The sequence below is a fragment of the Gigantopelta aegis genome, chromosome 7, assembly GCF_016097555.1.
Source record: "Gigantopelta aegis isolate Gae_Host chromosome 7, Gae_host_genome, whole genome shotgun sequence".
Lineage (NCBI taxonomy): Eukaryota > Metazoa > Mollusca > Gastropoda > Neomphalida > Peltospiridae > Gigantopelta > Gigantopelta aegis.
The window spans coordinates 25,952,007-25,978,063 of record NC_054705.1 but is presented as its reverse complement, the minus strand read 5'-3'; the positions used below and the strand labels follow the sequence as shown (position 1 = coordinate 25,978,063).

Below are 26,057 nucleotides of genomic sequence, written 5' to 3'. Positions count from 1 at the left end.
ATCGGTGGACCCATTTGGCTATTTCTCGTTCCAGCCAGTGCTCCACAACTAGTGCAACAAAGGCCGTGGTATGTACTATCCCATCTGTGGGATGGTGCATATAAAAGATCCCTTGCTACTAATCGAAAAGGGTAGCCCATATGGTGGCGACAGTGGGTTTTCTCTCTCAATATCTGTGGTCCATAACCATGTGTCCGATGCCATATAAAGTTTGTTTTGTTTAACGACACTGCTAGAGCACATTGATTTATTAATCATCGGCTATTGGATGTCAAACATATGGTCATTTTGACAGTCATAGAGATGAAACCTGCTACATTTTTTCATTAGTAGCAAGGGATCTTTTATATGCACCACCCCAGTCTTTGATATACCAGTCGTGGTGCACTGGCTAGAGTGAGAAATAGCCCAATAGGCCCACCGACGGAGATCAATTCTAGACCAACCGCACATCAAGCAAGCATTTTACCACTGGGCTATGTCCCGCCCTTCTGATGCCATATATAACCCTAAATAAAATGTGTTGAGTGTGTCGTTAAATAAAACATTTCCTTACTTCCTTCCATCTCACATTAATATGACGTCACATATATAACCCTAAATAAAATGTGTTGAGTGTGTCGTTAAATAAAACATTTCCTTCCTTCCTTCCATCTCACATTAATATGACGTCACATATATAACCCTAAATAAAATGTGTTGAGTGTGTCGTTAAATAAAACATTTCCTTTCTTCCTTCCATCTCACATTAATATGACGTCACATATATAACCCTAAATAAAATGTGTTGAGTGTGTCATTAAATAAAACATTTCCTTCCTTCCTTCCATCTCACATTAATATGACGTCACATATATAACCCTAAATAAAATGTGTTGAGTGTGTCGTTAAATAAAACATTTCCTTCCTTCTCACATTAATATGACGTCACATATTACCAACGATGACATTAAACAGAAGAGCGTGATATCCAATATGGGATAGAAATTTCTTACATATAGCTTTCTTTCATGGGATTGCCCTGTCTCATATACCTGAGGATGAGTGAAAATTAATTTATTTGAAAACCCCTGGAAAGGAAGGAAATGGTTTATTTAACAACGCACTCAACACATTTTATTTACGGTTATATGGCGTCAGACATATGGTTAAGGATCATACAGATACTGAGGGAGGAAACCCACTGTCGCCACTTCATGGGCTACTCTTTCCGATAAGCAGCAAGGGATCTTTTATATGCACAATCCTATGGACAGGATAGCACATAGCACAACCTTTGATGTACCAGTCGTGGTGCACTGGCTGGAGCGAGAAATAGTCCAACGGGTCCACCGACGGGGATCGATCACAAACCGACGGCGCATCGGTTTCTTTTTTAAGCAAACTGGCTATATACGGCGAGCACATGGTTATTATTAAACAAAGAATATTCTAATTATGATTTTGGCTGTGCAATAAATTTCAATGAGATAAGTGGAGGACTAGTTGAATTTGAGATGGGCCAGTAAGATTTTTCTTCAACTGGCCCTGCTGCCGACCATGGTTTTCATGTTAATTTTCAACCCTGAATAAAGTTAAAATTCATATAAAAACATGTTCTTAAGTTTTAAACCCATACCAACTCAAATAACATGTTCTGAAAAAGAATTCCAGTATGTATAAAAAAATGTTTCTTTACAAATTGTCATTAAATTATTGAGATTAAATCTAGTTTTTAATACGGTATGAAGACAAAATGCTACAACAGCCAAGATGTGCAGCTTGACTCGCATTGTCTCTAAGTTAAAAAAACCCAACAAATATAATGCAGCACAAAGATAATAAAGGTAGAACTATGTGTGCTGTAGTTTATAAAACTAGTCTGGATGGCAATCCACTTTGTGGCAACGCAAGAGGGGATATTGTAAATGCTACAGAAGGCTACTAATAAAATAAATATCGAAAGAAAAATAAATGTGAAAAAAGATTTTACCAAAATATACAATGTACTTAGTTATATTACAAAATATATATATACATGTACATATGGAAATTAATTAAGCAACACCCGTATTTGCTTAGACTAGACTGAGCAACTTTAATGAACTGGTGCATGAAATGTGTCAAAGATTTCCATACCACATGAAATTTTCAGTGAACAGAAAGGGATGAGGAGAAACATAGACAATAATACCATGACATAATGTGGTTTATTTGAAGATGGTACAGATTTGGAAAATGACTTCATTTCATTCAAAAACATTACGAAGTTCACTGTTGTTGCACAGACTTAACTGTCAGTACCATGCACACATCTGGTTCACAGAATTGAAGAATAATGTCTGGCAAGTCCAAATATTGACTTTCCATCAGTATCTCGTGTAACCTCCCTGCACACGAACAACTGCTTCAAAGTTCAAGACACCTCCTCCTTCCTTGGATCAATCTCTGGATTTGATTTAGAGGAATCCTGTTCCAATCCTCATGCAAAGCAGCAGTCAATTCATTGAGTCTCTCTGTCGAACACAACAGCCTAAAATGTCCCACAGATGCTCAATGGGATTGAGATCTGGACTCATGGCTGGCCATGGAATGGTCTCAACAGCATCCTGTTGCAAGAACTGGGTGACAGCACATGCTCTTTGAGGCCTGGCATTATCATGCATGAAGATGGGTCTTGTGGCTAGAGGATGATTATCAAAATGGGGGACAACAGCTCTCTCAAGGATCTCCTGTTGATACTGAGGTCCATTAAGATTACCACGAATGGTGATGAGGTCCATCTTGCAACCCAAGGAAATGCATCCCCATACCATGACTGACCCTCCCCCAAAGGGAACGGTCTCCTGGATATTGCGATTTAACCGAAGCAGTGTTCAATGAGGGTACCATCGGGTTTCATCCTATATATATATTATATACATAGCAACAGAAACCATATCTACAGAAGTAATATCCGGTAAGAAGTCATATTTTCACTGTATTTTAGCTACAGTGAAAATATAGAAATCGTATTTACTTTTTTGTAAAAGTGCATGATTAAATTATCTCCCTTTGTCTCATTTCTTCTTATTTAAATGTGATGATTACCAATGCATCTGATTTTATTTGAAACATTAAAAAATGTAATTTAAACAACTGTACCTATAAAAAAAGGGATATCAAGTGCAATTACGATAAAATATCTATAACGAATCGAATACGAAGCCAACTAACAGTGTAGTGCCATTGAGTGTAAGTGTAAGAATTTAACGGCGTTCAATTTGTTGTGTTTTTGTGGGAGTTTTTGGAGGATCGCTTTGTCAGGTATGTTTGTATAGCAGTATAATTAAATACCGGCAAAGGTTAATAAAAATAATTTATATTCAAATTTCTTTTTAAAAGTCTATGGTCAAGTAAATTTTCTGGAAATGTTCCATAGAAGAAATATATCATGGCATTAAGTGTTTTCAATAGGATAAGCGAAAGATATTACCAAAAACTGAAAGATATTGTCAAAAATTAGGAAAGATGTATATAATAAATAGACCATTTCATGATGTTTTTTTCCGAAACACGACTTTTATGTCAACTTTATTCTGCATTGGTCTAACGAATAATACTATTGGACAATTTGACGCTTACAAACCAATGACCTTGTCGGTACTAAATATGACTTCATCACGATTTGGCAAACACACAAATGATGTCATGTAGTTTAAAAGAGTTTGCGTTTAAGGCTCTGTTTTTGGTGTTACATTTATAACAAAATGCCATTTTAAAGTAATTCGTTATAGATTTTGTACCACAAAAAAGAGAAAATTATCTATGAACGTGATTAAATTACAAAGTTATAGCAATACCCAGAACAGTGCTTAAAGTGATTTACATCTTTTCTATACATGTATGTCAATGTGTTGAAAATAAAGACTTTTAAAGAAAAAAAATAGCTGAGGTAATAAATAGAATAACAAACTCAGTATCAGTTATTATAAAATTTATGTTAAATTGTCTATTAAACTTCAAAAATTGCAGAAATTGTTAGTTATTTTCTAAGAAATGTCAATTATTACATGAATTATTTCGACAAACTAAAATAAATTTGCCAACTGCTTTCAAAATTCACAATTGGCGAATATGGTAAGTGCCAGAACTAGCCCTGTGGGGTTCTCATCAAATAAACAGCAAATAAACCACTCACTAAATACTTGAGAGTGGGCTCTAATGCCAGAACTAGCCCTGTGGGGGTCTCATCAAATAAACAGCAAATAAACCACTCACTGAATACTTGAGAGTGGGCTCTAATGCCAGAACTAGCCCTGTGGGGCTCTCATCAAATAAACCACTCACTAAATACTTGAGAGTGGGCTCTAATGCCAGAACTAGCCCTGTGGAGGTCTCATCAAATAAACAGCAAATAAACCACTCACTGAATACTTGAGAGTGGGCTCTAATGCCAGAACTAGCCCTGTGGGGGTCTCATCAAATAAACCACTCACTGAATACTTGAGAGTGGGCTCTAATGCCAGAACTAGCCCTGTGGGGGTCTCATCAAATAAACAGCAAATAAACCACTCACTGAATACTTGAGAGTGGGCTCTAATGCCAGAACTAGCCCTGTGGGGGTCTCATCAAATAAACAGCAAATAAACCACTCACTGAATACTTGAGAGTGGGCTCTAATGCCAGAACTAGCCCTGTGGGGCCTCTCATCAAATAAACAGCAAATAAACCACTCACTGAATACTTGAGAGTGGGCTCTAATGCCAGAACTAGCCCTGTGGGGGTCTCATCAAATAAACCACTCACTGAATACTTGAGAGTGGGCTCTAATGCCAGAACTAGCCCTGTGTGGGGGTCTCATCAAATAAACAGCAAATAAACCACTCACTGAATACTTGAGAGTGGGCTCTAATGCCAGAACTAGCCCTGTGGGGGGTCTCATCAAATAATACAGCAAACTCAACCACTCACTGAATACTTGAGAGTGGGCTCTAATGCCAGAACTAGCCCTGTGGGGGTCTCATCAAATAAACAGCAAATAAACCACTCACTCACTGAATACTTGAGAGTGGGCTCTAATGCCAGAACTAGCCCTGTGGAGGTCTCATCAAATAAACAGCAAATAAACCACTCACTGAATACTTGAGAGTGGGCTCTAATGCCAGAACTAGCCCTGTGGGGCTCTCATCAAATAAACCACTCACTGAATACTTGAGAGTGGGCTCTAATGCCAGAACTAGCCCTGTGGAGGTCTCATCAAATAAACCACTCACTGAATACTTGAGAGTGGGCTCTAATGCCAGAACTAGCCCTGTGGAGGTCTCATCAAATAAACCACTCACTGAATACTTGAGAGTGGGCTCTAATGCCAGAACTAGCCCTGTGGGGCTCTCATCAAATAAACCACTCACTGAATACTTGAGAGTGGGCTCTAATGCCAGAACTAGCCCTGTGGGGCTCTCATCAAATAAACCACTCACTGAATACTTGAGAGTGGGCTCTAATGCCAGAACTAGCCCTGTGGAGGTCTCATCAAATAAACAGCAAATAAACCACTCACTGAATACTTGAGAGTGGGCTCTAATGCCAGAACTAGCCCTGTGGGGCTCTCATCAAATAAACCACTCACTGAATACTTGAGAGTGGGCTCTAATGCCAGAACTAGCCCTGTGGGGGTCTCATCAAATAAACCACTCACTGAATACTTGAGAGTGGGCTCTAATGCCAGAACTAGCCCTGTGGAGGTCTCATCAAATAAACAGCAAATAAACCACTCACTGAATACTTGAGAGTGGGCTCTAATGCCAGAACTAGCCCTGTGGGGGTCTCATCAAATAAACCACTCACTGAATACTTGAGAGTGGGCTCTAATGCCAGAACTAGCCCTGTGGGGGTCTCATCAAATAAACCACTCACTGAATACTTGAGAGTGGGCTCTAATGCCAGAACTAGCCCTGTGGAGGTCTCATCAAATAAACAGCAAATAAAACACTCACTGAATACTTGAGAGTGGGCTCTAATGCCAGAACTAGCCCTGTGGGGCTCTCATCAAATAAACCACTCACTGAATACTTGAGAGTGGGCTCTAATGCCAGAACTAGCCCTGTGGGGGTCTCATCAAATAAACAGCAAATAAACCACTCACTGAATACTTGAGAGTGGGCTCTAATGCCAGAACTAGCCCTGTGGAGGTCTCATCAAATAAACAGCAAATAAACCAATCACTGAATACTTGAGAGTGGGCTCTAATGCCAGAACTAGCCCTGTGGGGCTCTCATCAAATAAACCAATCACTGAATACTTGAGAGTGGGCTCTAATGCCAGAACTAGCCCTGTGGGGGTCTCATCAAATAAACCACTCACTGAATACTTGAGAGTGGGCTCTAATGCCAGAAATTCTGCTTTTAATGTACTGCACCAAAGAAAGAGTGATCAGGAGAGGTGATCAATTCTTTGCCCTCACTGTAGGTCCAATAATTAAAACAATGAACAGTATATTGATTTTCAGTTATTCCACAGTTAATTGTCACCATTTGAAATTTTATGTTTCATTATTCATTGTTTTATTAATGTTACTGTTCTTTTCATCAGTTGGTTAAAAAAAAAGGAGGTTTTTTTTTTTAATACATGTACAAAAGAAAAGTAATAAAATGTACATGACATTTCTGTTTTAAGAACGCTGGGGAAATTATACGAAGCCAAAACAAGTGTGTGAAAAGTGACTATCGTCAATCTCATGCTGTGCATTCATTAGAAGTCGTGAATATCGTATTTCCCAGTTCACACATTGTGAAAAGCGTTCATTTGGCAAATTATCTCGTGAACTGGGGTAGGATTTTCTGAATCGGTCTTCATAACTTGTGAAAAAAATGGCAGATCAAATAGAAGTCATTCAAGGTATATCATGAACAGAAATGCAATTTTTAGTTGATATTCATTTGTATTTTACATTAAGTTTTATCCAACAATCACTGTAGGGTGAATCACGACTGCCAAAAGCGAATGTTATTTCAATCCTGAATTAATCTATTATCAACCACATAACTAATTTCTACAGGTTCCAACAATAAATAAAAATCTGTTTGTTCTCAGATGAACTAATGATGATACATAGGCTTTGCTTGTTGTGCAATCCTATTTTATATTGCTCACAAGAACGCTCTGCACTTAGTGAAGTCGTGTTCACAAGTTGGAACTTGTGAATTCACGATACTCACGTGCACAGGTACCCCCAAACAGAAACTCGTAAATACAAATGCTATCGTTACATATATATTATATAACGTTACTATAATATATCTGACGTTGTGTGGGTAGCGACCGCAGCCGCCGCTAGGGGCGCAGCTGCGCCCATATTCCGAAATGTCACGAGTTTGGTTCACAATTGGTAGTGTTGTTCAAGGCCAGAATACGCTTATTTTGATGACGATTTTGCACGTTTTTTTTGTTGTTATGACAAGTACACACCTTCCGATTGATGTATATCCTGTTTCCGAAGTTGAACGACTACAAAAAGATTTTTTTTGAGGCAAGTGAAACTTTGAATACGTCTTATTTTGCCCCAAAAAGGGCGATTTCACTGAGATATTGATAGATATATATAGTAATATAATAAAACAGCATAAAAATAATTTTTTGGTAATTTAAAAAAAAAAGCAATTTAGTTTAATTCGACATCGAAAATATTTCAAGGGAGGTAACTCTGACCCACTGACCCGCAAAAGCGAAAATATAGAACTTCACAGCAGGGACACATTTTGATAAAATTAAACGTATTTGATGCTTTGTCATTATTTATCCACCCATTATTAACTTTTTGGGTAGAATATATATCATACTGAAGCGTTATTTTTAGAAGACAATGCATATTTAATTCAAAATAACTTAAAATAATGTTTTGCTTATCATGATGACTCAGCAGTTTCTGATAGCTAAAGTTGATTTTAAAAAACATTTTGATAATGCATAACTATTCAAATATAGACGTAAATCTATTTTTATGTAAATCATTTGAATGAGTTTAGCATATGACTGGATCAGTTTTATACAAAAGAATAGTATTAATGCAATGGAAATAAATTAAACAGAATTTGTACTTTTTAAGTCTGTTATATTTGTAAATACCTTGTTGAAAGAAAATGTTTCAGGTACCATAACTTCTCACATTGTGACACAAACTTAAATTTTTTGGTAACCAAGTAACATTAAATTCTAAGTATAATTATACTTTTTCATCACTTCATCAATGAATATTACTGTTAAAAATGGTAAAGAATTAATTATTTGTAAAAGATACTAAAAGTAAAGTGAAAATAACTACATACAGAAAAAAACATTTGAAGGTGTGTTTCATCTGATGTAATGAATATTTCTGTTTACAAATATTATGTCAAACTAATTACAATATTTGAAACAAAAAGATAAATAACCATGGTCATAATGGGTATTTTTCTTTATTCAGGAAATGTGTAGTCTCTGTGCGTCTATGGAGAAACCTGAAATGGAAACGGAGTGGGAGAGTACACATGGTTATGAGACAACTTTCAGTAGATTCAATTATACTTCAAGCTTGATGCTGTTATGTTTTCTGTTTCCAACTGTGACAGAACCTAGAACAGAAATGAAGTGTGTGACAATAATTCATAGACAAATTTAGACTAATACTCTTTCATGGATGCTAAATTTGGTAGATTAGCCATAAATGTTTTATTATAATTCAAAGTTGTATATAGTTATATTTATAATAATTCATTGTTTGAATTTGTTTTATAAAGCACTTTATTGAACTAAAATAATCATAGCTGCATTTAGTAAATTATTTAGCACACGTGTGACTGCTGTCTCATGCCTTAAGTGTTTCAGCTGCTAAAATATGTTTTGGGGATATTTTTTCTGGATAGAAATTTACCTTTCTGATATTGTACGAGTGTTTGGACATTCCTTTCAAAGGTGAAATATGGCTACTTATATTGCTTTGTTTCTAATAATGATATTGAAGGTGTAAAGTATGTAAATATTTTTGTAAGAAATTGATTAAACATATTGGTCAATCATTGGCATTCGTCGTGTGATAAGTTTTTACTGGTTTGAGTTAAAAGACTGGTACATATGATAAGTTTTATTGCATCTTTTATTGAAATCTTCAAGTATTCAATATTATTATGAGTCTAGGTAAAAAAAAATTAAATATTTTGAAACAAGAAGCTTATTTTTTATGTAACGTGTATCCACTTTCCATCTGCGATCTAAACCTTTATGTTTTCCTTTTTATTATTGGTCTGGATGTACATTATTGTATAAGCGTAAATAAATGTGAAATGAAAATGTTATTCTGATGTAACATTTGCATCAATTATTATGTCATTAAATTACGTATTCCAAGATTTCTGTTTTTTTTTGTCATTTTGGAGCGGTTTCGAACCTACCCCAAGAATACATATGTTATCAGAAATAATAGTAACCCTTTATATTTTCACTTGAAATTTTCAGAGATGCAACATTGATAACTGCTTGTAACATGTATAAGCTTACAACAGAAATTTCTCTGTTATTTTTTGGTTTACAAAAGTGGACGTAAATGACAATTAAAATCGTCATGTCGGCCATGTTTGGTCACAGAAGTACAAGGCTACTACGACTTTATTTTGCTTCATTTGGATAATATAGTGATGTTTTTTCAATAAGAGCAACATATTTAATGAAACTATGACCATAAAGAAAGAAAAAAAAAAAAAAAAAATATTTGGTCTGCGGTACCTAGTGTGGGGATACCTGTGCTCACGAGCACCAAATGAACGCAGCATTAACACCGGTTCTCCACATCACCGCTTGTCGGTGTTTGCATTGGTATGTTTTAAATATTATATTTCATTTAATAATATTGATAGTTAGTCATATAGAATTCACAAACCAAAATTCTTATGACAATTCACATTTCGTTAGATTTCAACACTTAAGAAATCAAAATACAAGCGGCCTAACATCTTTTTCTCTCTTCTTTCTTTTTCGGAGATTTGACCTTTGCGATAGCGCACCTGCCACTTAATTCTATATTATAGTATGGCAGCTAAATACAAGATAGCATACATCTCGTTAAATTCAGTTATGACGCACGATCCTATGGGGCTGCTTTTGAAGGCAAGAAGACAACCAGTTCATGGAAGAAAGTGTATTTTCGATTATTATATTAAGGTCTCACTATTTTGTTCGCTTCCGGGTGAGAGTTATAGTTCCTAATTGTGACACATGTTATGGTTCACATATTCACTTCTATGTAACGGTGAAGAATTCAATTAATATGTATGTTTAATGGTAAGCCTTCTGGCTGTATTTTGCCCATGTTATTTTGTGATATTGTGCATTGACCTTTTGGGACGTGGATGTATAGCGCAAGAGACAGCTGGAGTGAATCGGTTAAAGGTAGAGTCAACTCAAACAAGAGCGTTATCATTGCTTATGCATACCCGGACCACCAACACATACTGACACTTTAACAAATGACGTGCGTTTGCTAATTTCAAATTGTAGGGTTCGTCTCAAAAAATGAAATGAGAAATCTTGCGCTGTACGAAGAACGTTCGGTTGAGGATACGGTACTAGAGTCTTTCGTTAAAACCGGTTTGATCTTGACAATGTATTATCGACAATCGTACCTTCCTATTTCAGAATTAATATTTTATAAAGTGTTAGTAGAACTTTTAAAGCTTAGTTTGTATACTAGTAACACATTGATCATGTATATATTTTTAAAATAAAATATACTAAAGTAAACAATGAACGTTTTCACTTCTTAATTTTACATGTGTTAAAATCGACAAATTCAAATAAATATTCCTTCGTTTGGAAGGGTAAAGTTAGTTGTTTTTGTTTGTTTTGGGGTTTTTTTTTTTTTGCTTTTTGTTTTTGTTTAACGACATCAATTGGATGTCAAATATTTGGTAATTTTGACCTATAATCTTAGAGAGGAATCGGGTGCATGTGCAGGGAAGGGTATTGGAGGTCGAAACCCTTACCTGCCCAAGCTTAAAAAAATTGAAATATATATTCTGGGTGAGCATGGCCCCAAATAAACTTCGCTCAACACAGTCTATAACCCCAATCCGCTAAAATCCCTGCACACGCACTTTGGAAACCCGCTACATTTGTGTTTTGTTTTGTTTTTGTTGTGTGGGTTGTTTTTTTGTTTGTTTTTTGTTGTTGTTTTTTTTGTTTTTTGGGGGGGGGGGGGGGGAGTTAAGCAAGGGATCGTTTATATGTACCATCCCACAGACAGGATATCATATACCGTTGCTTTTTATATACCCGCCGATGGGGATCGATCCTAGACTGATTGCGCATTTCCAAAAAAAAAACTTTTTACGTCTAAGTAATGAATAAAAATAACATAGTCTTAAAATATGTTACGTAAATCGAACACAACATCCTCTTCCTCTACCCCTAGAGCGTTACATAATTATTAACACCCCCTTATATGTACCGCGTATGCCAACCGCTAGCCACTGTCAAAATGTCAAGGCAAATCCCCCACCGACTCCTGCATGGTAAGGTGTTGTACCATACCTCTATGGATATAAATATGTTTTGGAGATATGAGACGACCCCTCGATCAAGGCAGTTAAATTTGTTCAAAATCACGTGAGAAGCTCAGCGCCTGCGCAAATCACGTAAAGTCCCAGTTCTACTGGCGTCCCGCTAAATGAAGAAAAACAAAGCTGGCCGTTGCGTTTGTAGTTGACCTAGATAATGTAGATAAGCGAGCATTGCGAAACTATAGCGATGTGGTGGACCTTTTATGTACCAGAACTGAATCATCTATTCTATATGCTTAAAACTACATTCCCTGGAATATTTTTTTATTATTTAAGCATACAGAACAGAAAATCCAATTACGTTTGGTGCATATATGACGCCGCACTCCGCATTGTTTTCACTACGCTGGCTTATCCAGGTCAAAAACAAAGCCATGATTTTGAAAGTGGAACACTTTTGTCGGGCTCGTACCGATCTCGGTTTTCATTGGCTTTTCACAAGTATAGAATTTTTTTTATTTTTTTTAAATTGTTTTTTTTTAATTTAATTTTTTTTTATTGTTCCCAGGTAATTTTGACGATGCCAGGGTTGGGGTGCCCTGATTCATCGCCTCACAGAATATGAATTAGATTATACACGCTAAATACTGGAAGTACATACACTTTTTTGGTAGTATGCTGATGTCACGGGGATTCTATAATACCCGTAACTGAATAAAACACGATTATCAAAATATCTCTCCTAACTGTATATCTATTAGATCTCTCTGTAACAGGCGGTTAAACCCTAGTATGGCTCGTCTCTAGGAATGATCAGAGATACGATCTTATATAAAGTATATATTATTATAGCACGTTTAGCTCACTAGAAACACAACAAAACACAATACACTTTGGAATCTGTATTATCCTACGCTGACAAATGTACAGCCGTAGTAGTTAATTAATAACAGCAATAATAACAACCCAGAACTGATCACTTAATTAGTTAACCTCTAGGTGTCTAGTTACACAATATGCGAATCACTTCACCGTTACACCACACCCACACGTGTGATAATTGAGAAACGTTTCCAGGAGAAGTTAATTAATAAAGGAATTACAACACCATTCCTAACTGGTTAATTTTTAATTAACCCTTACTACTCGTTCAGTAACGTGATAATTTAGGAACGCTTCCAGGGGAACTTAATTAATAAAGGAATTACAGCTCTATTCCTAACGGGTTAATTTTTAATTAACCCTAACTACTCATTCAGTAACCTTGTAACACAGAATTAATACTGGTACCTATCACAATAAAGACAATAACCTACAGTTTACCTAGGTCCTCTAAAATGACTGGCTAAGCTTTATATTACCAAATACTCATATAATGTTAGAACAAAAAGTCTACGATTTACTTCGTCAGATGACCGAAGACACTGTCTAAAGAATATTGGTATAATACAGTATCAAAATATTTAAAGTCACATCAATCACATCAAGGTTATACACAGAGCAGAAATGATATTTACCAAAGTCCAAAAGGACTAACGTTCCCGGGAAGCTTCCTTTTCGTTCTCCTCGATATCTCTAAAAACTAGCTATTTATTATAAAATCAGAATTCGCCTGGGGGTACAAGGCGGTACCTCCCCCTATCATCTGATATTTCCAACGCGACCAAGCGGTATTATTTCTCTCTGATCGTCAGACTTACTGACGCCATCGTCGCCAAATCACGGTTGTAAAACCCGCACTCGCAGAGGTATTACGTAACTACTCGCCACATGGCCTCCACAACTGGACTAAGTGCATATTGGAATGCCCGATCGCGCGAAGTATTATGTAACAAGTTGCCCACCTGGGCTACGTGCAATGAACTGCACACGGCCCTCTAACACAATTAAAATCGCCACAGGCGAAACAAATTTAAGAGCATGTTCCGTCACAGCTGATTATAGTAATCGTAATACTTATACAAATAATGTACATGGTGATATATTTAATATTAATGCATATGTACATGTAGATAGTAGTATTATAAATGACTAGTTAATAGAAATATATTTAAATAGGCTGGTTGATGTAATGGGGACATAAAATAAATATATAAGTTTAGAGAGAAAGAATGTTAAAAAGAAGTTATAGTAGGTAATTATAGTGATAAGTGATAAGTGATAATGTCAAAATTCACGTCAAGCGCTCGCTTGATAATTGTTTCTATTATCTTCCATCAAATTACTTTCTTGACTGAAGAGTCGTTTCCATGGTGCCCAGATTGTATTATACTCTTCATATTTACAGTTTTTAAAAAGAATATATTTTTCTATTTCGTATTTATTTTTTAAAAAGTTTTGAGCAGCTATTATATTTATTTAATTTTTTTCCATTTTTGTCTTGTATATATAATATTTAATGTTTATTAACAGCCAGTTTATAAATATGTCTTTTATATCGCCTATTTGTCCAAATAAAATAATTGTTTTATTTAATTTTATTCGAATTCCTTTTTTGTTTAAAATCCAATTTACAACAGCATGTCACAGATCAGTCACTTTATTACAATAGTAAAATAAATGTGGTAATGTTTCTGGTGAACTGCCACAGAACGTACATTCATTAGTATCTATGTATTTAATTTTATGTAAAAAAGTATTAGTTGTTAGTATCTGGTGTATAATTCTGTATTGAAACCATATCAAAGTTGTATCTTTGAGACTTATAAAAGGCACTCTATAATAGTTTCCCCATTCTTTTGAGTCAAACGCAAAACCTTGGTTTCTACATCTTATTTGTGATGTTGGTGTAATAATTTCGTGATTTAATAGTTTATACATGTCTTTAATACCTTTTTGACTTTTAAGAATAATATTACATTTTACCGGAAATACAGGATTAGTTAGCAATGTAAAGTGGCCATTTCTAACGTTGTCTGGTTTATTTATAAATGCCTTAATGCTGTTTATAAGCGATGAATATTCTAAAAAGTGTGAATTTACGTTATATATTTTTTTTAATTTCTCAAATGTAAAGAAATTTCCATCTTCATCAAGTAGATCGTTTATAAATATTATTCCCTTTTCTAAATAATTTTTATAACAGAATGGTTTTGTATTTATTGTTATATTGCTGTTGTACCAAATATTTTAGCTTAAAATGTCTTCTGTTTTTTCCAAAATTTGTTTTTGTTCAATTAACTCCCAACTGTATAAGACATCTTTCCAAAACATGTTTTTTTAATTTCTTTCTTTTTATATTCAAATAATAATCTCCATTTATTACAAGGTCTCTATTGGATAAGTTAGTAGTAGATTCAAACAGTTTAATCCATTTTGAGTTACCTAAAAATAGTCTCCTGAGCCATGAAGCTTTTAAAGCCATCATGAAATTATATATATTTAACATTTGTAATCCACCATCTTTGAATTCTTGAGCTAATAAGACTCGTTTTATTTTATCGGGTTTATTTTGCCAAATGAATTTATGAAATAATCTATTCAAATTGTCAACTTCTTTTTTGGATGGGTTTGGTAGTGAAATTAGTAAATATGTAATTTTAGGTATTATTAGTGTTTTTAATACGGTTATTCTTCCTAAGACAGTTAACTTACTTATTGACCATAGTTTTATCAATAATTTAATTTCATTAATTTTTGTGGGGTAATTCGCTTTAACAATTAATTGTAAATTTACTGTAAACGTTATTCCGAGCATCTTAAATTCTGTTGTATTCCATTCCAATTTCCATCTTGAATGGTGATAAACATCTTTTGAGGTTTTTTTACTGCCTATCCAAATAGCTTTTGATTTTGTATAATTTATTTTTAATCCAGATACTGTGGCATAATATTCTAATATTGTTAAAGTATTAAACAGAGACCCAGGAGTTCCATCTAATATAAAAGTTGTATCGTCTGCGTATTGGGATATTAAATATTGTTCACCATCGATTGTTATTCCATTTATGTTTTCGTTATTTTTTATTAATATAGCTAGAATTTCAGCGCAAATAATAAAAATATAAGGAGAAAGTGGATCACCTTGTCTACATCCTCTTTCTAATTTAAATGTCTTTGACAGAAAGCCATTTTGAATCACCCTCGACATTGAATTATTATACAGAGTTTTAATCCAGTTTTTAATTGAGGCTTTGAAATTAAAAATGTCTAATGATTTTTCAATAAATGCCCATGATACAGAGTCAAAAGCTTTTTCAAAATCTACCAAAAGCAGGAGACCTGGTATATCGAGGACGTCCGTGTATTGCATGATATCATAACTTATCGAATATTTTCACCAATATATCTACCTTTAATGAAACCAGTTTGATCATTGCTAATTATTTTATCTAGCACTGTTTTTATTCTATTGGCAATGCAGCCTGAAGCTAGTTTATAAGTACAGTTAAGCAATGTTAAAGGCCTCCAATTTTTTAAAAACTGTTTTGGTTTATTTGGTTTGGGAATACAGGTAATAATACCCAGCTTTTGGACTTCAGACATTTCTTTGACAATATAACTATAATTTATTGATCTAATGATAAAATAATCTAAATCAATCCAAAAGAACTTGAAGAATTCAGAAGTGAATCCATCAGACCCAGGGCTTTTTTCATTTTTCATATTTTTTAAAAATGATAGCACTTCTGAATATTTTATTTCTCCTTCCAGTGCATTTGCTTCCTCGTTAGTTAGCTTATTATAATTAAGTCCATTTAATTTATCTATAATCTCATCACTTACTTCACTTGAGGGCGCAGAGTACAGTTTTTTATAAAATGTTTGGGTTTCTAAAAGAATTTGTTTCTGATCTGTTATTTCTACACCATTTTCTAATTCTAGTCTTGATACTAACTTGCTGTAATAATTTCTTGATTCCATATTGCAGAAGTATTTCGTTGGCTTTTCTCCCTCTTCAACCCATTTCGCTCTTGATCTTATATAATGTCCCTTTAATTTTTCTTCTCTTAATTTCTCTAGTTGTAGTTTTTTTTCTTCTATTATATTTATATTAGTCATTTCTTCGTTGCATTCTAATATTCTAATTTCATCACATATTTGTTTTTCTAATTCGTTTTGTTTCTTTTTTCTGTAAGCAGAATATGAAATCGTTTTGCCTCTTATTTCCATTAATAAAGTTTCATAAAAAAGTTGGTCATTTATTGCGAATTGTATCGCTTCATTGGGTATTGTACTTATACTTTCTCTTAAATAGACAGGAACTGCGTATTGCGTTTTAACATTTTCAATTGTATTTTTAATAACTTTTACATATTCTTTGTCTCTTAACAATGCGTTGTTAAATTTCCAAAGTCCACTTCCTTTTTCAACCTCATTTATTTTCAAGTGGGCAACTACACCAGAATGGTCAGATCGGTAACTATTTTCGTTTACAACTTTTTGTACGTATGGTATTAAATTATTTGAAAGTAAAAAGAAGTTTAGTCTGGCTTGTTTTGCTGGATTTTTCTTCCTCCATGTATATATACTACTCAAAAGAATTTAAGGGTCAGACGATATTTTCGACATTATTTTCTGAATGTCAATTATATTAGCTAGACCATAATGTCACACATGGTATTGTTCCATTTTGACGAAAGTGGGTCTAAGCAACCCATAAATGAATTAAAATCCACTGTCATTGACACTGTCGACTAGTTCTAATGGCGAAAACATGCTTACATTTGCACGTAAATTAGGGCGAAAGCGAAAGGTCTGCTAAGTGCCCATAACTTGCTTTTTCACAAAGCGCTTCATTTGCACGCTTTGCATGTGTATTCCATGTTCCCAATGCTGAATTTCCGTATAATTGGAGCTTGCGTTCGTGTACGGTGCACACTCCAAATTCGACAATGGTACGACGTCAACTGACTATCGAAGATTGAGGAAGGGCTATTGCTTGGCTTCAGGATGGCAATACGCAAAGAAATGTTGCTCTGAGACTTGGTGTCAGTCAGAGTGTCGTTGGCCGACTGTGGCAACGGTACCAAGCAACGAATTCTGTTCGAAATCGTCCACGTTCGGGAAGACCCCGAAGCACTACAAATAGAGAGGACCGCTACATCACCAATATGGCTCTACGTCAACGCACAACCACTGCATGCCGATTACGTGACAATCTGCGGACTGCGACTGGAACTCGAGTGTCTGATCAAACCATACGCAATCGTCTGAGAGCCAATAATCTACGCTGCCGTCGCCAGGCTGTTCGACCACCACTCCTACCACGTCAGAACGGCCAGACGTCACTAGTGCACACTTCATCTGCGGTGGCAACGTGTTCAGTGGGGTCGAGTGATGTTCACTGATGAGTCCAGGTTTAGTCTCCAGTTCAACGACGGTCGGGTTCGGGGTTCGTGTCTACAGACGTCCTGGGGAGCGCTTCGCTGACGTTAACGTTAGACAACGTCACCGGTTCGGTGGTGGCAGCGTCATGGTGTGGGGCGGCATCTCTATCCACCACAGGACCCCCCTCTATGTGGTGGATGGCAATCTGAATGGAATCCGCTATCTGAATGAGATTATCCGGCCGTTGGTTCTCCCAGGCCTTCAGCAGATTGGCGGCGGGGCAGTTCTGCAGGATGACAATGCCAGACCCCACCGCGCCAGGGTGGTAACGGACTTTCTCAGACAACAAGGTATCGCCAGGATGAATTGGCCAGCATATTCGCCTGACTTGGCCCCAATAGAGAACGGCTGGGACGAATTAGGCAGGAGAGTTCGGGATAACCATGCCCCTCCGGTCAACCTTCATGATCTGGGTCAACTTCTTATGGCAGAGTGGCAGGCCATTCCCCAAGTGTTCTTCAGACGTCTGATCAACAGCATGAGGCAACGATGTGTCGAGTGTATTCGCGCCAGGGGTGGATTCACACACTATTAAACGAATGTTCTAATGTGTAAAATCCATGTTTGACAACCTTCAACTTTGACAGCATGTCATGTGACTTTCTTGTATACAGTGACGTTTATTTGTGTTTTTTTGTAAATATGGAACAATAAATAAAAAATTTGGTGTAGTTTACATCATCAATCTAATACACTCTGAAACTTATTTGGTTATACATTTTTGACCCTTAAATTCTTTTGAGTAGTATATACATACATAAACACATATAAACGTATACCTGTCCACATTATAGGATTAAACGATTTTACTGCACTGATATTTGCGCCATGCTCTCGTACATATCGGACCGGCCTCGGTGGCGTCGTGGCAGGCGTCGTGGCAGGCCATCGGTCTACAGGCTGGTAGGTACTGGGTTCGGATCCCAGTCGAGGCATGGAATTTTTAATCCAGATACCGACTCCAAACCCTGAGTGAGTGCTCCGCAAGGCTCAATGGGTAGGTGTAAACCACTTGCACCGACCAGTGATCCATAACTGGTTCAACAAAGGCCATGGTTTGTGCTATCCTGCCTGTGGGAAGCGCAAATAAAAGATCCCTTGCTGCCTGTCGTAAAAGAGTAGCCTATGTGGCGACAGCGGGTTTCCTCTAAAAAAAAAAAAATCTGTGTGGTCCTTAACCACATGTCTGACGCCATATAACCGTAAATAAAATGTGTTGAGTGCGTCGTTAAATAAAACACTTCTTTCTTTCTTTCGTACATATCGACTCACAAGCGTATCTGGACGCCAACTCACTCAATCAACTGATTGCCTAACACATAGTTGCACGCGCTTGGGTTTGTGCGCGAGTACTCTAACGCCATAATGTTTTTTTCATGGACTTTAGCCTATGTAAGCACTATTCATGCAAAACCCCACCGCTACACATATATGAACACACTTTCACAAATATACACGAATAACACACATGCATCTATCCTCACATATAAACACGCATACAGACAATGTACATATACACATAAACACACGTACATAATTACACACAAACATACATACACACACACATATATATGGGAAATGGATGAATGAACGAACGAACGAATGAGTGAAAGAATAATAAATAAATAACTGGATATTAATTTAGAACAGTAATATGTTTTGAAGAATATAACAACATACAGTACACGGGATAACGTAAGGCACATTCGGTTACTGTTGACAGTCAGCCATTGAGGTAATACGTTTGATTCTGCCGTCCGACCATATTTTGGCAAACACGACGCCGTCTCTCGTCCATGCCGACTCAATGTTCTCGTGTGTTTTTACCTTTTGCAGGAAAATGTAATTGTCAGTCGTTAAATCCTCGCTGATTCCTTTCCCGGTACCTTTAAGTTTACGACGGTTTTTTAATGCTTGTATTTTATGTCTCCTCGCTATGAATTTTAGAATGATAGGCCGTGGTTTGTCTTGGTGAAAAGTACCCAGTCTGTGGGCGATGCTTACATGAAGGACGGAAACATCCATCCCAATGGACATGAGAACCCCCAGCGACTTGTCTATAGTGACATCCGATGTTTCTTCTTTGTTCTCATCAGCGACCCCGAATAACCTGATACTGTCTTTTCTCGTGTACTGTTCCAAATTATTTGTGCGTGTTAGTGCCAGCTTTGCAGGAAATTCAAACTCATTTACTCTTCGCTCAGTGGTTTCAATTCGTTTTTTGAGCTGAACGTTTTCAGTTTTTAACTTATCGTTTTTTTGTTCAAGGCTAAACATTCTGTTTTCCAGTTTATAAATTTTTTCATCTAGTTTAGCACAACTATCAATTTTCATAATTTCTAGGTGTTTTTTCAGATCTTCTTTTGATATGGATTCGGAGAGTTTTAAATTCAATGCTTGCTGTTGCTCTGTAAGCCGCCTCAGTTACAGCATTATGTTTTGTAACGTTGTCTGTACCTGTTCATTACTGGCAGTCGCACTTACAGTTGTGAATGACACAATACTTGACTGGTCTTTAATTTGCTCTGTTGATTTCACTCTCTTACTTTCCGGCTTTTTTACTTCCTTACTTGACGGGGTGTTTCTTGCGGTGAATTATTATGGCTCGAATCACTGCTGTCAAGTTTTTTTCTTTTGTCCCTTTTGTCGTTACTTTTGTTCATGTTTAGTCAAGATGAGAACTGGTATAAACCGGTATAAACGCAGAAAGGTTAATGCATATGGATTGTGAGCTATATTCACCAGTTGTAACAACTTGAGATAGTCGACTAACAAACTAGGGTTGGGGCTTGGGTACGCTCAGTTCAGTTACATGTTCTTAATATATGAAGTTTTGTTTTAAATATAAATATGTAGTTTTTAACAGCAGACAGAGATCAAGTTTGCACGTACTACATTATAGAAGTAACTTACACAGTCAGTCTGTTTGAAACTTGTGAAAATCTTCAGACAAGTACCCACAGCAAGTCTCTAGCTGCGGAGCTCTCCAAAACACGTCCGCTCTATTCGAAAGCCAAGCCCATCATCCACAAGTATAGAATTCCCCAACAAGAAATCACGTGAGATTTCGCAATTTTTGAAAAAATTTAACTGTCTTGATTGAGGGGTCGTCTCATATCTCCAAAACATAATTATATCCATAGAGGTATGGTACAACGCCTTTCCAGGGGTCGGTGAGTGGGGGATTTGCCTTGAAATTTTGACAGTGGCCAGCTGTTGGCATACGCGTTACATGTAAGGGGGTGTTACTAATTATATAACGCTCTAGGGGTAGAGGAAGAGGGTACTGTGTTCGATTTACGTAACATTTTTCAAGACTATATGTTATTTTTATTCATTACTTAGACCTAAAAAGGTGTTTTTTGGAAATGTGCGGTCAATCTAGGATCGATCCCCATCGGCGGGTATACAAAAAGACCATGGTATGTGATATCCTGTCTGTGGGATGGTACATATAAACAATCCCTTGCTAAAAAAAAATGTAGCGGGTTTCCAAGGCGCGTTTGCAGGGGCAGCCATTTTGTTTCGTTTTTGTGACGTCCGGTGGTATAGCTTGGGGCGAAGTGACGTCAGCTCCAGGTTGCATAGTACCAAAGAAGAGAGTACCGTGTCACGGTTCGACGTGCACCGTCAAATATTTACGGAGTAAAAGCAGCTGTGGGTGTGATTGGTAGTAATATGTGACATTGATTATTTGTGCAAATACTATTATCCATTGACAATAAATAAATACACTTTTATTTGTTATAGTTGTTATGCAGTATATACCAGAGGTTGAAACTAATGGGTACCCCCAAAAATGGAACTGCTATTTTCAGCAAAAATGACGGTTGCTATTAAAAACATAAATTAAATCTCTTAAATGATACGTGACACCCCACCCCCCCCCCCCCCCCCCCCCCCCCCCCCCCATTTTCTTGCAGCTAGATTAGATGTGAGGTGCCACACTTTCTATTGCTGCAATAGGAATTGATTTGGTCTAATGGAACCTCCATCCATCTCCTCTGTGCACAGTGTAAACAAACGCTCTAATTTACGACAAGGCGCTTTGCTTTCATCAACCTGACTTGTAAAACAACATTAATGACTTGATAGAATAATAAACTATTTAACTAAATATATTTCAATTTGCATTAATAGAACGAAATGGAGTTATAGTATTTTTTTTTTTTTTTAAATCCAAAGAAAAAATGCATATTATTAGGCCTATTAGTGTAGGCCGTTGCGTTTGTAGTTGACCTAGGCTACAGATTTTTGAAGCTATCTTAGCACTACAATATTATAAAACGCTATGGCAGTCGTCGTTGTGACGTCATAGCTTACAACAGTTTTAAGATATTGTAATGTTGCGATCGTTCGAGCAAAAACTACCACTCACGATACCCAAGTGATACTTTTCTTTTCTTTGTGACGACGTTTGAGAATGGCCAATACAGCACAAATCCCCTTGTTTTCTTCGAGATACAATTAAAATCTTGAATTTTTATATTGATGTTGATCATCACTTTATTTGTTTGCATTACTATAGTTTGACACCCAATAGCCGATGTGTTTTTCGTACTGGGGTGTCGTTAAACATTCATTCATTTATTTGGTCGTTTTGTGATTTTAGATGGGAAAGTCTACTTAATCAAGGGTTTTACAGAATTACTGACAGTAATAAAGCAGAACGGCTGGTAATGCTATTACGATTTGAGGGGTATCCGTGTGCGGTTATCACACAATACCCTGTGATCTTAATAAAAGAGGCACGACTTTTTAGTTTGTCTAGACACAGTGTCTGGGGACCGTCTAAATATACACCTGCTAATCAGGAACCTCGGGTACAGGCCACAGAAAGAAAAGACCAATTAACAAAGAAAACACTCCGATTATTATTTCAGTACATGGGTTAATTTATGTATAAAACATAATACAGTTATTTCAACACTTTGACAATGGTGGTTTATTTTGTATTGAAAAATAATATATAATTGTTGCTGGCTTACCGGGATGGCTATTATTACAGAACATTGTGATTCATTCGCAAAGATCAGGTATGAGGGCGTAGTCACTGGGATGGTACAAAATGGCTGCGCCCATTATATATAATAGCCGCCACATTTAACCGTTTTGTTAATTAACTATACGATTATACTTGTTGATATTAAACAATAATGTGCATTATATATTGTTGAATATGCATACCAGGCCAAATGCCTTAATTGTCCCCTCCTTTAATGAACCACCGGTACTACAGCCAGATGCGGTCATATTGCAAACAACTGAGACGGAAATGTTCTCAATTTTGGAGTAAAAATAAATGTTGAAGATGGGGCGAGACGTAGCCCAGTGGTAAATCGCTCGCTTGATGCGCGGTCGGTTTGGGATCGATCCCCGTCGGTGGGCCCATTGGTACACCAAAGGCCGTAGTATGTGTTATCCTGTCTATGGGATGGTCACATGGTGCATATAAAAAAATCCCTTGCTGCTGATCGAAAAAGAGTAGCCCATGAAGTGGCGACAGCGGGTTTCCTCTATATAACCGTAAATAAAATGTGTTGAGTGCGTCGTTAAATAAAGCATTTCCTTCCTTCCGTCTTTCCTTCATTTGAAATTGGGCAGTTCAACATGAGTTTCAATGACAGATGACATCTGTGTAGTGAGATCAAATTAAAATATATCCTGGACCTATCGAATTCCGTCCTATTAACAGGAAATCGCTACTGTGCATGTTCAGTCGAACAACCGGATACATTTAACGATATCATTGTTTTTTGTTATCCAATACAAAGTAAAATAATAATAAAATATTTGTAATTACTTACCTTTGTTGTCAATGAATGTAAAATTCGTACCAGGAAGTGAATATTTGTAAAAAGAAAAAGAAAACAATTAACACTATCGAAATCCGTCCCATGTGAACGTCACAAACGTAGAATGTATGGAAGACCACATTCGTCATAAAATTGAGGCAACAAGAACACAACATCTTGTCAACGAAATTAATTATGAATATATCTTCACGTTTTTGATGAACATTGGTTGTCGACCAGCACCACTGTGTTCGAGATTAGAAAGTTCCTTTGTTTTTTTAGATATTTTGTAAACAGTCATGCTAGTATTAACGGCTTTATGAATATAAAAAAAATGGTTTTCTTTTGCTAACAAATTTCATAGGTGGCTGGAAAAAAAGAAGAAAAATCGACTAATGTTGTTTCTCAATAACAGTTGTGAATCGTACACATACAGCCTTCCATACCCCCCCCCCCCCCCCCACCCATAATAGTGTCAGTCATGTGACTTTTAACTAAATATAGACAAAACTATTGTAGACGACAGTCATTACCGATCTGTCAAGTTTAGTCTCTTCGTTTATACATGTTTTAATCAATTATAACGTTTGGATATGGTTTCTGTATGCAATACTAGAATTACCGCTACTGTACAAAGTTAAAGTTTGTTTTATTTAACGACGAGAGCACTAGAGCACATTGATTTTTTTATCTTATCATCGGTCATCTTATCAAACATATGGTCATTCTGACACTGGTTTTTTTTAGAAACGGTCACATAGGCTACTCTTTTACGACAAGCAGCAAGGGATTTTTTATTTGCGCTTCCCACAAGCAGGATAGCACAAACCATGACCTTTGTTGAACCAGTTATGGATCACTGGTCGGTGCAAGTGGTTTATACCTACCCATTGAGCCTTGCGAAGCACTCACTCAGGGTTTTGAGTCGGTATCTGGATTAAAAATCCCATGCCTCGACTGGGATCCGCACCCAGTACCTACCAGCCTGTAGACCGATGGCCTAACCACGACGCCACCGAGGCCGGTGCTACTGTACAAGGGACAAACATACTTTAAAAACTCTTTTCAGCCTGATTTTCTATTTTGATCGATCGAGGCTTGGTTAGTTGATACATATGGACAATCTCTGTAATTTCCCGCGGCAATCGGCAATGCCGTGGAGATTGCCGCGGAGTTTTTCATTCTCTGCGGCATTTGATTTTTTTTTTTAAATGTATTTTTTCCTTATTGTAAAAAATAAAATATACTGAAAACAGATTAAAAGTAAATATTAAAACAGTAACTACACCGTTATTACTAAAGTATCTGAATCTCAGCTCTATTGGGCATGGTCGGAAATATACTGGCACACAATGAAAACGCAAAAACAACTTTTCATTGCAAATAACGACAAACTATTAATGAATTGATGGATAATGTAATATGACATTAATGACTGGTATTCATGAGATACATTCACATGGAAACATGGCCAGTTATCATCAGTAATCGAGTTGCATTCGTAATCGAAAAGTTCCCCCCCCCCCCCCCCCCCCCCCCCCCCCCCCCCCCCCCATCAAGATCAGTATCTGGTGTGTCCACCATTGGCCCGTGAGCATGCGTGAAGATGACGGGGAAAGGATTGGCACAAACATCTCAAATAAGCCACAAGAATGTTCCTCCACTCCTCCTGCAACGCCTGTGCAAGCTCAGCGACGTTACGCGGTGGTGGCTGACGGTGACGTACACGACGTCCTAACTGATCCCACGTGTTCAATTGGGTTCAAATCCGGTGAAACGGCGAGCCAGTTCATAACGGTGATACCGGCTTGTTGCAGGAATGCCTGGGTAATTATTGTAATATGTGGACGGGCATTGCCTTGTTGAAACAGAAGGGGACCATCTGGTCTTCGGTGACGGCGCAAAAGTGGCTGGAGAACTGGTCTTAGAATAACGTCAACATAACGCTGGGCTGTAAGGGCATCGTGGACAATGTTGAGATCACTCCTGAAATCACAGTTGATTACCCCCCTCCCCCATACCATCAGACAACCGCCGCCAAATCGATCACGTTCCATCACACATCCGTCAGTGTACCGGTCATAGAGTCTCCTGTACACACGTGCTCTTCCATCGGCAAAGGAGACAGAGAAACGGGACTCATCTGAGAAAACAATGCTCCGGTAATAGGCTGGTGGATGATAACTATTCTGGAGAGCAAACTGTAGTCTCGCAGCACAATGTCGCGGTGTCATGATGTTACCGTTGTACGGGCGTCTGCATCCGAGTCCAGTCGACGGATGACCGTCATCGGATGGATATGCCTTCCATGACGTCCTATCGTGTTGCTTGCTGTCATCGTCGCAGTTCTGAACCGGTCTCGGAGGTGGTGTCGTCGAATCTGCCGATTTTGCCGTGGGGTCGTAACGGGACGTTGACCAGGTCGAGGTCGATCACGGACACT

General features: G+C 37.1%; 1 protein-coding gene and 1 long non-coding RNA gene across 5 annotated transcripts in view; one reads left to right on the top strand and one right to left on the bottom strand.

The window, feature by feature from the left end:
* LOC121376761 (coiled-coil domain-containing protein 73-like) overlaps positions 1 to 9,969 on the bottom strand; it is a 173,194-nt gene extending 163,225 nt beyond the window's left edge. For 2 of the 4 annotated variants that reach the window (XM_041504530.1, XM_041504532.1), the window contains exon 1: positions 9,718 to 9,937. The gene's annotated coding sequence lies outside the window, so the exon portion shown is untranslated. Of the gene's footprint in view, positions 1 to 9,717 lie in introns of all 4 variants that reach the window. The other 2 variants (XM_041504531.1, XM_041504533.1) reach the window with 2 other exon arrangements.
* The window catches only part of LOC121376765, a 30,968-nt gene continuing 13,208 nt past the window's right edge, over positions 8,298 to 26,057 (top strand). The window contains exon 1 of the long non-coding RNA XR_005958522.1: positions 8,298 to 9,132. This is a non-coding gene — a long non-coding RNA (uncharacterized LOC121376765). The remainder of the gene's footprint in view (positions 9,133 to 26,057) is intronic.